Source organism: Amblyomma maculatum, chromosome 1, assembly GCF_055883805.1.
Source record: "Amblyomma maculatum isolate TAMU_Amacu chromosome 1, ASM5588380v1, whole genome shotgun sequence".
NCBI classification, from domain to species: domain Eukaryota; kingdom Metazoa; phylum Arthropoda; class Arachnida; order Ixodida; family Ixodidae; genus Amblyomma; species Amblyomma maculatum.
This window is the reverse complement of record NC_139344.1, coordinates 365,813,502-365,828,235: the sequence shown is the minus strand read 5'-3', so window position 1 is coordinate 365,828,235 and position 14,734 is coordinate 365,813,502. Positions and strand designations below refer to the sequence as shown.

The 14,734-nt window shown below is 45.8% G+C and overlaps 1 protein-coding gene across 2 annotated transcripts in view; it reads right to left on the bottom strand.

Annotated features, from left to right (window-relative positions):
• LOC146208026 (sodium-coupled monocarboxylate transporter 2-like) overlaps nt 1-11,376 on the bottom strand; it is a 76,419-nt gene extending 65,043 nt beyond the window's left edge. The window contains exons 1-2 of one of the 2 annotated variants that reach the window (XM_084591708.1): nt 11,280-11,376; nt 10,891-10,956 (exon numbers count right to left, since the gene is read on the bottom strand). The gene's annotated coding sequence lies outside the window, so the exon portion shown is untranslated. Of the gene's footprint in view, nt 1-10,890; nt 11,138-11,279 lie in introns of those variants that run through there. The other variant, XM_084591707.1, reaches the window with a different exon arrangement.
• Between the last annotated feature and the right edge of the window lie 3,358 nt (nt 11,377-14,734).

Here is a 14,734-nt window from a genome sequence, read left to right as displayed (position 1 = left end):
CTACCTCTCAGTATTATATACCAGTATGTCAGGAGATGGTAGGCGGCCCCACTCCGCTGCGGTTTCAGTAGGAAAGTCCAAAACATAAGATAAAAGGCGAAATTCAGAACGATTAAAGTTGAATATCAATGGGATTTCAGCTGAAGCTACAGGTGTCGTGTTCGATGGGATTCGGTTGATTTAATATAATGTAGAAAATGTAAGAGAGGAAATTTTACATCCCAGCCAAGAAAGGTGGAATATTAAAGTGCTTCATAATTATTCATTCATTAAACACAGTATTCACTAAGGAGGAAACATGTGGCGCAAAGTTCAACCTACATGACAGGCATTATTAATTTCAAATTAAATCACTTCAAAATCATGTCACGCTTAGTCACGTGTACCCGGAGAGCTGGAGTGCAGCAAATGAGGCGGCGAAGCCTATGTCAATCTCGTCTTCCGGGACTGCCCAACGGAACCTCTCCGCTTCCACCCCCTCCTCCCTTCGTTCAGAATTGCTCGAAAGTCTCGTTCCTCCGGGCCCAAGGGACGGGTTGCTACTCCTGCTCAGCTCTGACTGACAACTCAAGTACAAGTCGTCACAACATCCCAAGAGGTCACCGCCAAAATACATTGGTGGCTATGAAGCAAGCCAAGGACCCATCAACACGTTAGGCACATAAGAAACGGTTTCCAATCTAGTGCAGTATATTACAGTTTCACATAATATACTAAACCCCTTAACGGTGGAACCATTGTATACAGAAATACTAAACTGCCACAGAGGGCGGAGATTCAAATACCCACCACCCCACACATCATTAACAAAGCACGAGGCGGTCTGCTGGCGGAGACTGCAAGCAGGGACTTTCCACAATCTATACATACTACACAAGATGTTCCCTACACAATACAGGAACACATGTCCGTGGTGCGGGGCAACCCCCACACTATACCACATCACATTGGAATGTGAACGAAACAGAGCCTTCCACAAACTAAATAACCCGAGTGCGGAACAATGGGAGGGTCTGCTGACCAGCAGCGAGCTCACGGCCCAAAGGGCACTGGTGCGGCACGCCTGCGAAGCAGCAAGGCTCAGCGGTGCCCTGGAATAGAGGCGCCGACCTTGTGAAGAGGCCGAAGATATGAAGACATCGGCCCGCCGCTAAAACCAGAAATTTTTAGAGCAATAAATGTTCTCTCTCTCTGGCGGTAATAAAAAAAAAGCATGCTCATTCTCTAAAAATGCTGTCATTTAGAGACTAAATGTTTCATTTTGCCTTTCTACTGATAAATTACAGACATGCATTCACCTGCTACATCAGATTTTTAAATGCACGTTATTTTATGCGAGCGGCTTCCGCATGCACTGCCTGTCCGTTGTATGGCGAATCCGAATACGAAAAATATAGAGGGGTTCGATGCGGCTGAACCGAATGTGCACCGAAAGCTTTGGCTGCGGACGACCGAGCGCTGCATCGAACACAACCAGCGTTCCCTTGAACGCATCAAAGTTCACCGGCGTCCTAGTTAAATTGGTTCACAGGATGGGAAAGGCGCAGTAACTGTCACACTTGCTCTGTGGACACCCGAACCGCGCCGTAAGGGAAGGGAGGAAGGTGGGAATGAAAGTGGAAAGAGAGAAAGAGGAGCCGTAGTGGAGGGCTACGGAGTAATTTCGACCACCTGGGGATCTTTAACGTGCGCTAACATCGCACAGCACACGGACGCCACTTCGTTTCGCCTCCAGGCGGAATCCACTTTCATGTCCTGCGGGAGGTAAGCCCCTGCGGGGCTGGGACTGGTGCTCCCCTGATGGGGCTGGGACAGGCCGGTCACCGCCGTTTGCGGCGGAGGCTAGCCTGCCACACAATTTTTATCGGTTGCAGGCCGTCATTGCACCCGCCATCGTTTTGGTGGTGGACGACGGCTGTTGGTGCGGCGCGCGTCTTTCTCTTGCTCTTCCTCTTCTTTCTTCTCTATTGTCTCTTCTGTCTGAATGAGGCAGCGGAGATGGCTAAGCTACAGAGCCAGTAGCAGGCCAGTGCATTTTACTTTCCTTCTTTCTACAGCCACAACAACAACAACAACAACATCTCCTGCGCTTGCGATGTCGGCAGACGCTTTCCTGCTCCACTCGGTAAGCTCTGCGCGGTGGCGCCCGCATGCGCATAGCGGGAACTAGCCTTCTCCTCCTCTCCGCGCCTGGATGCTGCTACCATCCCTCTCCTCTCTGTTGCAAGCGTAGCGGCGGAACATTTATGGGATGGTGAAGCTGGTTGCCATGATAACAGCGCATGCGCAGCAGTGGCCTCTGTAAGGCTTTGCGAAATCGCGTCTACTAGCCTAGTGTAGCTTCAACTACTAACTTTGGGGTGACGCGCTAAATCAGCGCACTCAAGGGTATCAATGATGGCTTCTGTTCGGAATTCCTATTCCGTATTCTCGTTTGAATGTATCTACTATTGCTGCTCGCCTAATCTAATGTTTGAAATTGTTCCTCCAATTCCAGTTTTGTTAAAGACCCCTCGATATTAATCTTTTTAAAGCACTGCTTTATCTAGCCTTGCACATATGCATGAATGTCCTAGAGGTGGTGTGAGTTGCCTATTTCTCAAGGGACCAAAAAGTTTGATTGCTACCTTCCTTAGCCATATAAGTAAGTAGAAGCTCGAGTTGGCTGCTCCTGCCATGCCTTATGGTGTTCTGACGACGCACAACCAGTCCGCCAGTTCGCACTCGGCCACATTTCCTCCCTGTTATCATCTGCCGCAGCCATGCCCGTAATCTTGCGCTCATAACGCTGAAAATGCGGGGTGTCCTGAAGTAAACGGTCTTTCACGTTTTCGCAATATTATTCTTGGGGCATATATTATACTACATGTGTTGATAATTCCAGTGCCAACGGAAGCTGTCCATGGCTTTCATCTAGTTTGTGTCACTATTTCATGGATATCTACACCGAACCGTTTTCTCTTTCCATCATCTAGCTGATGTTTAGATGTTTTCCTTAATGTGTCCACAGGTCACGACACCGCCACGGTGTCGTGGTACAGGAGTAGAGTATTTTCATGCACGAGTTGAGCTTATTCTTACGGCTATTATACAACTTTAGTTGTTCTGAATAAACGCGCCCTTCTGGTTATAGCGAAAATGTTACATAGCTTAATCAATTCAAGATTGCCACATTTTTATTTCATTTTTTTCACATGTGATGAGCAATAGGTCTGAAATTACTCAAAATTTTGTTGACAATGTCAGTTATGCGCTAGATCAGCACGCTTTTCTTTGACCAGTGCAATATCCGCACCTCGAGTGGTAATGTCCGCTGTTTCATTCAGCTTAAACGGCATTTAACAGAGATTTAAACCCCAGGTTTTCAGTCTATCGTGCGCAGCCTCATCTTAATCAGCAAAACTTATTTTCACCGAAATGGACCTCCTGTTTTAAGCCCCCCCTCCCCCCGCGGCACGCAGACCTAAGGGAGCCTACTCAAGCGCCTCGCACAGTAGGGTCTGGTAAAGATATTGTCGCTTCACGGCCTCAGCCACCATGCGGATGGCTTGATGCTGTTGGACGGAGTTCTCGCTTTGCAACAGGATTTCCCATGCCTCCAAGGTATCCAAGGTCTATATTCTATATTTTGCTCAGCGCCCGGGCTGCCAGTACATTCCCAAACTACGTGGTCGAGAGTGCCCCTCTCATCGCACGTTATGCAATTTGGTCTTTCTCCACTGTCAAGATTTTCATGTATACCCAGAAGGGGCTTATTTATTTATTTATTGTAAGTACCTAAAGCGCCCATGAGACATGATTGTAGGGGTATACAACTACGTACAATAATACATGCAAAGAACATATAGAGAAACTTGTTAGCAAGGTAACACAACACACTGATAGAACACTAAATGAATTCACAAGTAGTATAAGTGATAACAAAAATACATTAACACAGCACTGGCAAACGCACGAGATCTGGAAGAAATATGTCACAACAGTATTTCAACAGCACTTTGGAAGTCAGGTGCACAAACTACATCATTCGGAAGCTTATTCCAGTCCAGAATTGTGTTAAGGAAAAACGAATACTTAAATACATTAATGCGGTATTGATAACTCTTAATTTTTTTCGCGTTGTCTAGTCTCTCCGAAATGTAATATTGCTGCTTTAGATAAGTGTTTTCATTAATACTGGCACAATCAGTGTAAATGCTGTACAAGAACTTCAGCCTGCAGATTTTTCTTCGAGTTGCTAAAGTCTTCCGCCCAATACGGTCGCGAAGTTCAGAGCTCTTGATACGAAAATTATAATTGCCAGTCACAAACCTTGCAGCGCGTTTCTGTACCCTTTCTAACTTGTGAATGAGGGCACCCGTGAAAGGTTCCCGTGCAACACAAGCATATTCTAATACAGGCCTGATATTTGTTAAATATAATGTTTCTTTTAGTACCTGGGGAGAGCTTTTAAAATTCCGCTGGAAAAAATACAAAAAACGAGAAGCTTTGGCCGTTATCATGTCGACGTGGGCTGTCCGGTCTAGGGATGCTGTGAGTGTAACACCAATATATTTAACCTTATCAATAGTTTTAATAGTATCGTGGTTTAAAAGGTACGATCCAAGAATTTTCTTTTTTTTTTTTGTTTGTAAACTGCACATGGAAACACTTTGATACATTCAAAGCCATCCCCACTTCAAGCACCAGTCACAGACTTTGTCAAGGTCAGCCTGTAATACGTACACGTCATCAAGGCACGTGACAGGGGAATACAAAACGCAATCATCATCCCCCTTGTAATATTCTCTACGCAATTGCCTCGTCGATTCCGAGGGAAGGGTCGGGCGGCGAAAAGACTCTCCTGCTCCGCTTATAATATTCCGTGATCTCGTTGTATGAAATCAAGCCATCTTCCATGTCTGTGTGAGAGGGCTGCTCTACGGCCGTCCGGTGATGGAGAGCTCGAGCAAGCTCATGTGCAGTGCTTACGTGCTGTCACGAAATCGGCGCCCATTTCCATCAAGCCGGCACGGCGCGAGGCCCGCGCGGCGTCGCGTGGAAAGCATGTAGAGAAAGCCCCCTTCCCCGCGCGGGAGAGCGCGTACCTTTGTACGCGTTGCCGTCACCCTCTTTCCCATTGCCCGGGGAGGACGGTGATTCATCGGACTGGAATCAGCCAGAAAATTCTAGCATCTTCTATGGGACCTAGCCAATGACGACGCGCGGCTCGACGGGAGGAGAAGAGGGAGCTATAACCAGCGAAGCTATGTGTGTGTGCGCGCTAGCTTTGGCGCATGTTAACAAACAGACGCGGCGCGCCCTATTTAAAGCGACCGCACCGCTTGTTGAGTCAGTCAGTCAGTCAGTCAGCCAGTCAGTCAGTCAGTCAGTCAGTCAGTCAGTCAGTCAGTCAGTCAGTCAGTCAGTCAGTCAGTCAGTCAGTCAGCCAGTTCGTCAAGTGTTTTGCGACGTGCTCGCCTGTGTTTCGGCTGGACTCCCGGGGATCACCCACTGCTGGCAAGCCCACGGACTTTCAAGGGAGCGGCGCTCGTCTCGTATGGCGGCCACATCGTGACTCTTGAGGCGTCGGACTGCAACAGTGCCCGGTGAACAATTTGGTGTTTGTTTATGTAACTCTCTCGTGTTTGATCTGTTGTAAAGCCTGCGTTATTGAATCATTCTGTAGTTGCATGCTTAGCGTTTGTTATTCTGTGAACCTCTCGTCTGTTGTATTTCAAGTGACCTTGTGTATTCCTTTGTATCGTCTCTTGCTGTGCATAAATTGTGTTTTGTTTGTTATTTCTGACTCCGATCCTTACTCTGGTTTGAACCGGCGACCGCTGGGCACCAAACGACCACCCCCTTCTGTCACTACAAGGTAGTTGAATCCCGGCTGAGATTGCCACGCAAGTCGAGGGCATCTCCTTTGCGACCGGGACAGCTAACCCCACTCACTCTAAGGGTGTCTGGGAGTGTGCGCACCGTTAAGGGCGCATCGTTAATAATAATCCCCCCTAATTATTAACGGGTGACACGTGCAATGGACTCGGGCCCTGGATTCCATAATATTTCTATGTTACTTTCTTTCGGCCTCGCCTCGAGCACGCGTTTGGCCTCTTGCGTGATTCTTCCTTTCCCTTCATCTTTGCTGTCACTTAAAATCTTCGTGGTCATGGTACCGATGAAAGCGAGCGCTATCGCCAACTGTTCCGCCGCGTTGGCATCTCTCGTGCGGCTCGAAGCCGGTACCGTTGGTGATCCTGCCCCGTCGACAACCGCGGATACAGCCGCCGCGTGCTGTCAGCACGCCGCATTTACATAGGCCCCCTAGTCCGCGGGTCGCTCTCCCATTTTCCTTTCTTAGGCCTTAGACCTATGTTCTCGCCTTTCTTTTTATATTCGGTAGTGCATTTTCTGCGGCATCTTGGCCCTGATTCCTGGCGGGATGTTTATCACCTTGTGCGTGCTGCATTCTGGCCGGATTCCTACCCATTCGAGTAATGCCCTGCCCGTTTCAGACTGGCCGAGTTGTTCCAACTGGGATATTCTCACCCCCGTTGCCAGCTCAACCCATCTGTTTTGTACCCCATTTTCTCATGGCTCCGTCGCCGTGGATATGGAGAGTGCCAGAGCTCGCTTGACCAACTTCCTCAATAATCTGTCTACCTTCTCTATTTCTGCCTTGCTCATGCTTTGGTACGGCATTTTGTAGCAGATCCCACTAATTATGTAAGCCTGCGACATTTTCATATTTCTCTCTTTTAGTCCCCTCCTCTTTAGCGCTACCCCTCTGAATATGCCTATCACTTGGTCTACTTATGGGGCTAATTTCTTTATGGCGTTGGTGTTATCCTTCTTGTTGATAATATGCCCAGGTTCCTCATTTCCTCGACCCTGGGTACTTCCAGGCCTCCCACCACCACTTAAATTTGACTTCTGCCTGGTTCCCATAGGTGACATCATGAGGAGGGGCTCACTCACATTCTGACTCACGACCAGTGACACTCAACCCCACTCACTCACACTCATTCCCGCTGCCATTCACCGCCACTCACTCACACACATGGCTACTCCTGTTCACGGCCACTCACTCACACTCACGGCCACTATGGTACACGGCCACTCACTCACGCTCACACTCATACCCTGTTTTATTGATTGTCACTCACACTCAAGGCGACTCTCATACACGCCCACTCACTCACACTCAACCCAGGTCCCATTCACGGCCCTCACGCTCACACTGATGCCCGGCCCTCTTCACGGCCACTCACTGACACACACATTCATGACCACTCACCCACACTCATGACCGCTCCCATTCCCGGCCACTCGCACTCACACTCATGGCCTCTCCCATTCATGGCCACTAACACTCCCACTCACGACCACTCTCATACGCATCCACTCACGCGAGTGTGAGTGAAGCGACGTGAGTGCACTCATGGGTTCGCCGACCTATGCTTGTTCCTTCCGCCACTATTATATACATAGAGCTCTGACCTCTACGGTGAGCACGCCAGGCCTCTTTCGACCGCATACTTCCCCACTACGTCTGCTGCCCTTTGTAAACTCCACTCAATTTCCGCGTCGCTTCAGCTATTAATCCATACGCTTATGTCGTCGGCGTGCATGTTGAATTTTAGATCGAGGATTTTCTTCTGCATGATCGGGAGACCCTCATTGCTATGTTATATAGGAAAGGGGACAGTATAGCTCCTTGCGGGGTACCTTTGCTGCCCAACCTTATGCCTTCTGGAATTTAATAACTGCCGGCCTGCCTCGGAACAACTCCTTGATATACTCGTATGTTCTTTTGCCCACGTTTTCCACCACCAGACCTCTGAGAACTGTCTCGTGTAGGACGTTGTCGAAGGCCTTCGGGTGATCAAGACCTATTGTCACACTGGTATCTAATCCTTTCTTGTCTATAATGTCCTGTTGGAGACTGACCATGATTATCCGTGCTGAGCTTAGGCCTAAATGTCACCATCGCGTGCGGCCACAGGTTTCCATCATCCATGTATATCCTTAACCCCGTTTGCATTACGTGCTTCATGAGGTTTCCCACGTATGATGCCCGCAAGATCGGTTTTATGTTTTCCAATTTCGGTTCCTTCCCCAGCTTGAGGATGAGAACCACCTATGCCTGTTTCTATTCCTCTGACGACTTACCTTCCTTCCATGTAGTCTCTTATGTACCTAGAAGGGGGCCATTGAAGGAAGAGCCTGACAGCACTCATTTTTGTCCTTGTAAAGCAGTTTTTTCCTAATCGGCTGTAGCATTTTACCTAGAAAATATTTGACCTTCACCATGTTACTGAATTTATTATTAAACTGTGCCGTAGTATCTGCAGAAGGGGTCACCAGGTGCAGTGAAACATATAATGAGCAGAATCGAACCTGCACACTGTTACACAGAGGCAGATATAACTAATGGGAATGAAGATGGGACTTTTTTGTAAAATCTGGTGTGCCTGAAAAACACGACGTCATTATTTTGGCATGCCATCCTGCTCTTGCCTAGACTTTACACAGACAAGGTTACTTTGCAATCGTTTTTGTGCAGTGCTTCTACAAAAAAAAAAAAACTGTTTTTCTTTAATTCTTTGCCAGAAACTTACAGATCAGGGCCACTCTTGGCCATCGACACATGCAAATTTTACATGCCAGACCCGCCCTCATATGTGGGTTCATTCAGACTGCAAGATCATACAATACATTCCACCCTTCCAAGAAGAAAAACATTTTTGCTAAACTTCGTGCAGAAATGAAGGAAGTCGCTGACAAGCTAAAGGCAATGATAATGTATTGCTCTGAAAGGAATAACTTAGAGCAGGCCCACTTTCACCTCCTTGAAGCCCAAAAGTATTTGGCACAGGCTACATCAACTTCAAGGGGAATTCCTTCTCGTGGCTCTCGAGTGAAATGATGTTCTGGGCAGAAGAGAGTACGGTCATCTGTGTCCTTGAGCGCTGCAGCTCAAAAGAAAGCAAACCGCATTTCTCAGGAGAACTGGAAGTCGAGGGGCAGATTTCGACCAAAGCCTGAATCAATATGGAAAGGATACAGAGCTCCGTCAATATAAGTACCTTAGACCTCCAGACAATATTAGCACAGGCAAACTTTTTAAAGTCTTAAGTTTGAGTTAAGGATGATATTGTTGAACTAACAAGAACCATCTTTTTGCTGGAATGGTCACCTTGCATATCTGTGTACTGGATGTATTTAATTGTCCTAACTATGTTTTTAACATAAGCTTTTTGGATGCCTTTTTGAGCAAACAGTGTTTTGATTAAAACTGCATAGTTTCATTTTTTATGGCTGTTATCAGACTGCCTGAAGCAAGGCTTTCACGATATGCTGAATGCTGTCCATGAAGTGCTGCTATGCTTGCAAAACAGCAATGGAAGATGTAATACTCACACTTAGCTGTTTTTAAATAAACTATATGTCATGCAATCCTTTTGTGATATGTTTTATTGACTATATCAGACTATATACTATTGTATATGCATCTTGTTATATACGGATGCGCACCTCTCTACCTGCACAGATGTACAAAATGCGTCTCCTTTTTGCAACATATATGTTACCTACAACATAATTAACATGCACATTCGTTTAGATTTAATTTTCAGCATATTCTGTTGACAAACTTTGACAATTATTCTATATGTTTGCCTTATGATGCTTTTTTCATGTATTAGAATTTAATTATTGCCCACATCTAACCCTGCATTGTACTAACTAAACTTCTGTAGACTATTTAGTACGTGCCTTTATTTACCCACTCCTTTACCAAAAATTGTTTGCAGTCGGTGAATAAACATGTCTATCTATGTAATAGGTACGTAGCATAATTTTTGAGTGCTGTCTGATCATTACCGAATAAATTTCGGTTCCCTTGCAATGCTTTTCCGGTTCCCTAAATGTACGTTTCAGATTCTATTGCAATTTTTACCTATCCAAAAACAAATGCTATTGAGAATTTGGCTTTTCCTTGCAGCTCGCTAGAACAGTGAGTTACATTTATGCAAATGGTTCAATTTTAGCTGAGAGATGATATAAAAGAATAACTGATTGCATTTGCGCAGGTGCTGCGCGATCATGTCTTTATGGGAACATATGCAGTTATAACTCAACACGGCATGCAGATGGATAAATATCCTAGAATATATATAGCTCTTATTTATAAGAAAATGACACACACACACAAACACACACACACACACACACACACACACACACACACACACACACACACACACACACACACACACACACACACACACACACACACACACACACACACACACACACACACACACACACACACACACACACACACGCACGCACGCACGCACGCACGCACGCACGCACACACGCACACACACACACACACACACGCACGCACGCACGCACGCACGCACACACACACACACACACACACACACACACACACACACACACACACACACACACACACACACACACACACACACACACACACACACACACACACACACACACACACACACACACACACACACACACACACACATTCGGTCCTCACTGACGCGTAGCCCAGTTGTCTGACACTAAAATGTTAGGACTTGCTTTATACTTCAAAATTTCTTATTTGTAAATTACAAGTCTCCTTGTGGAATTTTTTTCAATTACCCAGTTTAATTTTCGACGAAAAACATCTAACATGAAAGATAAATATCAGTACAAAATAAAACAATTTATCCTCTATTGTGTAACTCCAGGCCACCTACGTTCTGGGTGAGAAAATTAAAGCCAGTTCCTTGAAGGCAGCAGTGTTAATGGCAGTGTTGTTAAAGAGACAGAAATATAATTTGCACCACCGTAATTATACTGCAGGTTATGCTTTCATTTCCTTACCGTGAGCAGAACGTAGATTACGCAGGTGGTGACTGAGATGGCCGAATTGAATCGCAGCCGAAGGTACTGTAAAAGCAAAGTTCACACTCGGTTTTGAGCGCTTTCGGTTTATAACGCTAAGTAATTAGAAGAAATTCGCTCAGGAAAGTGATTATCTGCTGATGGGTAAAAAAGATCCTAGGTTCGATTCATGTCGCTTGGTCATAAGACAGTAACCAGTACAGACACCAGACTCCGTTACCGCTGCTTCTCTAGGATTTAAACAGCAGCAGCGAAATTGATTAATATATTATGCTCTCAGGTCTTTCTGGGATAGAATATTTACTTAGTCGTTAAACGAACTTCTTCGTCCCCGATAATCTTATAACTATGCAAATAACTGCGCTTACGAGATATTTTGTCTCAGAGTCCTTTTCATTTTTCTTTGTTCTGATCACCGCCAGACCTCCGAAGCTTCAGGGGGCCAGAAGACGAAGATCACTTCACTACAGCGACATTCAGCCGGTTTGACATATGCACCAAAGGACAGCCGACTAAGCTCCTTTTCCGACGTTATTGTTCTAAAGCGTTCTTGAACGGATGTCGCTGTGATGGAGCGGTACCTTGTTGCCCAAAGACAAGTCCCCTGATCATCTAAGCTTTCTTAAATGAAATAGGTCGACGATTTTGCGATTGCATTACATATGCACGCAGTGGTGATCACTCACTGTCAACGTAGAATGGGCAGAGTGGATTGACAGCACATAGCTGTTTCTCGAAGGCTGTTATGTCCATAAGGTGGAACTTTCGAAAAAAGGCGCGCAATTGAAAAACTCAAAATGGACCTTCCAAGGCAATCGTTTTTGTCATTTTCAATAGATAGACACGTCTCCAAGACCTCAACTTTACAGTTTCGAGATTTCCTTCCATACGTTGCCGAAAAAGATCTTGACAATTGCCTACAAAAAAAATTGCAAATGGAGACACTGAGAACATAAAAGACAGGGATTCGATCGCTCAGGATATTCGCGGTGCTCTGTTTTGTGCCTTGCCTTTGTATGAAGAAGTATTCAAGTATATAGGAAGCTGTTTTAGCAAGAGTCTCACTGATCTGCTTGATCACCGTCATAATTAGCCTTACTACCCCTCCCTGCAGGACCAGTACCTTTTTTAGATGTCTCTCCAAATAACCTTGTCCTGATCTCTGAAAAGTGCCTAATTTCTTCTGCCGCTTAGTTTTTGCAGCCCTTTGCTATGCTTGCCTTATCTTGGAACCCAGACAGTTGCAGTGAATGACCACCAGCAATATCTCATTCTCATTGCACGTTTTGTCCATGAAGACCATGAGCATGGTGTTCGAACGCATGTATGTTTTGCTAATACAGAAATATCCGGAGCAATAATGCTTGTCATATAGCATGTTTTAGCTTCACATATGCTGCCAGCGGTGAAACGATGCCAATGATACACTTCCGACTACGCCTTTGGCATGTGTAAACACTCGAGAAAGCGTAAATCGATATGCGGCTGTCTCTGCATATTGGGATTGTTAGCGATGTGTTTCAGTTATGCTCGAACACAGTTTTGTGTCGCTAGCGAAACGCTACGGTCTTCCTTGCATTTTCGCATTGAAGGCTCCTATTCGGTTGTAGGTACGAAGATACACTGTAGGATCAGAAGAGCTGCAGCAAACATTGCAGGCGCAAAAGCGATGCGATGCGGTATGCACATGCTAGCGTACACTTCGATGGCTTCATGTCTTCGAGGTATTTGTGAAACAACGCGTACACATATACACAGAAAAGCTGTAACATATGTTGTGTGTGGTGTCAAGTTTATTTAGAGCGCTGGCATGCTCCGGCATGGTTATTCTGATTGAGCTTCATCGATCGGTAGGTCTTAACTTAAGAAGCGGAAATTATCTCTCGGATATCAGTTCCATAAATGACGAATTTGGGTGGTTGCAGTAAACCGGACTTGTTCTTTCCAGTATATGAGCGCAAAGCGGACTAGTCTATCATGTTTCAGATACATACTAGACCGGGATTCTCGGTGTGAGATGCATACTGGAAATGGTCTGTCCGGTATTAGCTATATACCGGACCGATCCGGCCAAATTGAGATCCATATCGGACATGGTCTGTCCGGTTCCGCCTGCATACCAGATATGGCCTGTCGGCATACATGGCAAAATTACTTTTGAAAAGGAATTAAATTACATTACTAATTACTTTGCCGATAATCGCAGAAAACTAATTAAATTACATTACTTATTACTGCTCGTAAACGTAATAAAATTACATTGCAGTTACTTCAACTGAGTAATTCAATTACTTTTAAATTACTTTCTAGTTTTCATCCATGCAAAAACTACGTAAAGCTAGTAAACAAAACAACAACTAGTTCTCCAGACACGAAGCACGCACATTCTTTCGTCTTCCCGCCAAATTCCGTCCCAGAGAACTATTCCTTCCCTCTTTCCTACAGCACTTGACGTTGAAAAAATAAGACAATCGCAAAAAAATAACAGCAAAAGTAGAAGCAGGTTGAACGGTAGTGAAATGAGCGGCGAACCTATAGCGTCTTGCTGGGTCCGCCGCCATTTGAAGGTCCCGAAGAAGCTAGGCTATTTATTGCTTCAGTAGTCCCAAGAATTGTCCTCGGCACCTTGCGCTCAGTAATGCTCACCTCACGGCGGCTCACGGCATGGACCCTTCTGCCTGTCTACCCCACCCCAACCCTCCCTCGCCCAGTGGTGACGAGTGTAACCAGGCACCACTGTGCCCTAGCCGACGCAACACGCCGCGCTTCCAACAAGTTTTCAACTCCGGCCTTCTTGCACCATCTGTCCCTTCGGCATTCCCTTGACGCCTTGTTTCTTGCTGCTTGGAGAAAGGTTGCCATGGGATAACTGCACAGTGAACTGCTACACAGGAGGTCTCAGGCGCACTGTTTTGCTCAGTTTTGTCTTGTTTTGCCGATCCGTTACGCTGGCTTCGGCTTGTGGCACGTTGTTCCTGCTTTCGCAGCACTCTACTTTGTTGTCTATTGAAGCAATAGTGGTGCATTTAAGTAAAAGTAATTTCGAAAGGAATTAATTACTTTTGCAGCGAAATTACTGCCATAAGTAATTCATTACATTACTAAATTACCAATCCGAAAACGTAATTCATTACATTACAAATTACTGAAAAAAAGTAATTAAATTTACTGTAATTCAATTACTGCCATGTATGCCTGTCGGTACCGATACTCCAACAGGACTGGTTTGTCAGGGTCGAGCGAGCGGTAAACAGGTTGGGTATGATCCTCTTTAAACTACATACAGGCCTGGTCACATCCGGTGTTAGGTTTATCTTGGATAATACACGGCCGATAAAAACCGGTTTGGCATGACACGAAATTTTTCGCTAGCTAGAGGTTTTGTGATAACATAACATGGCCGGCTTTTCAGGAGCTGACTAATCGGTTTGCTTTTTTAGATGGGAGCGAGAAATGGAAATAGAAAACTCTATCGAAAGCCTTGGATCCTGACTCAGTCAGGTTGATTCCAGGCGATGCAGGAACATTGCTTCCGCTTAGTTAACACACGGCTTTACATCCATATCGGGCAGTCTTTTACATAATGTTCTAATATATTACTCTATGCAAATGAGGGCGTTTGGGAGGCAGATACAAGTAAAGGAATTAGTAATGAAGGGCGTAGTACATTGCCTGCACGCGAAGCAGAATTCGCAGGGGAGCCATAGTCGGGCACCGTCGGGGTGGCGCAGTGGTTACGGCGCTCGACTACTGTTCCGAAAGACGCGCGCGATCAAATCCCGTCTGTGGGGGCGAAAAGCAAGGCGCCCGTGTGCTGTGCGAT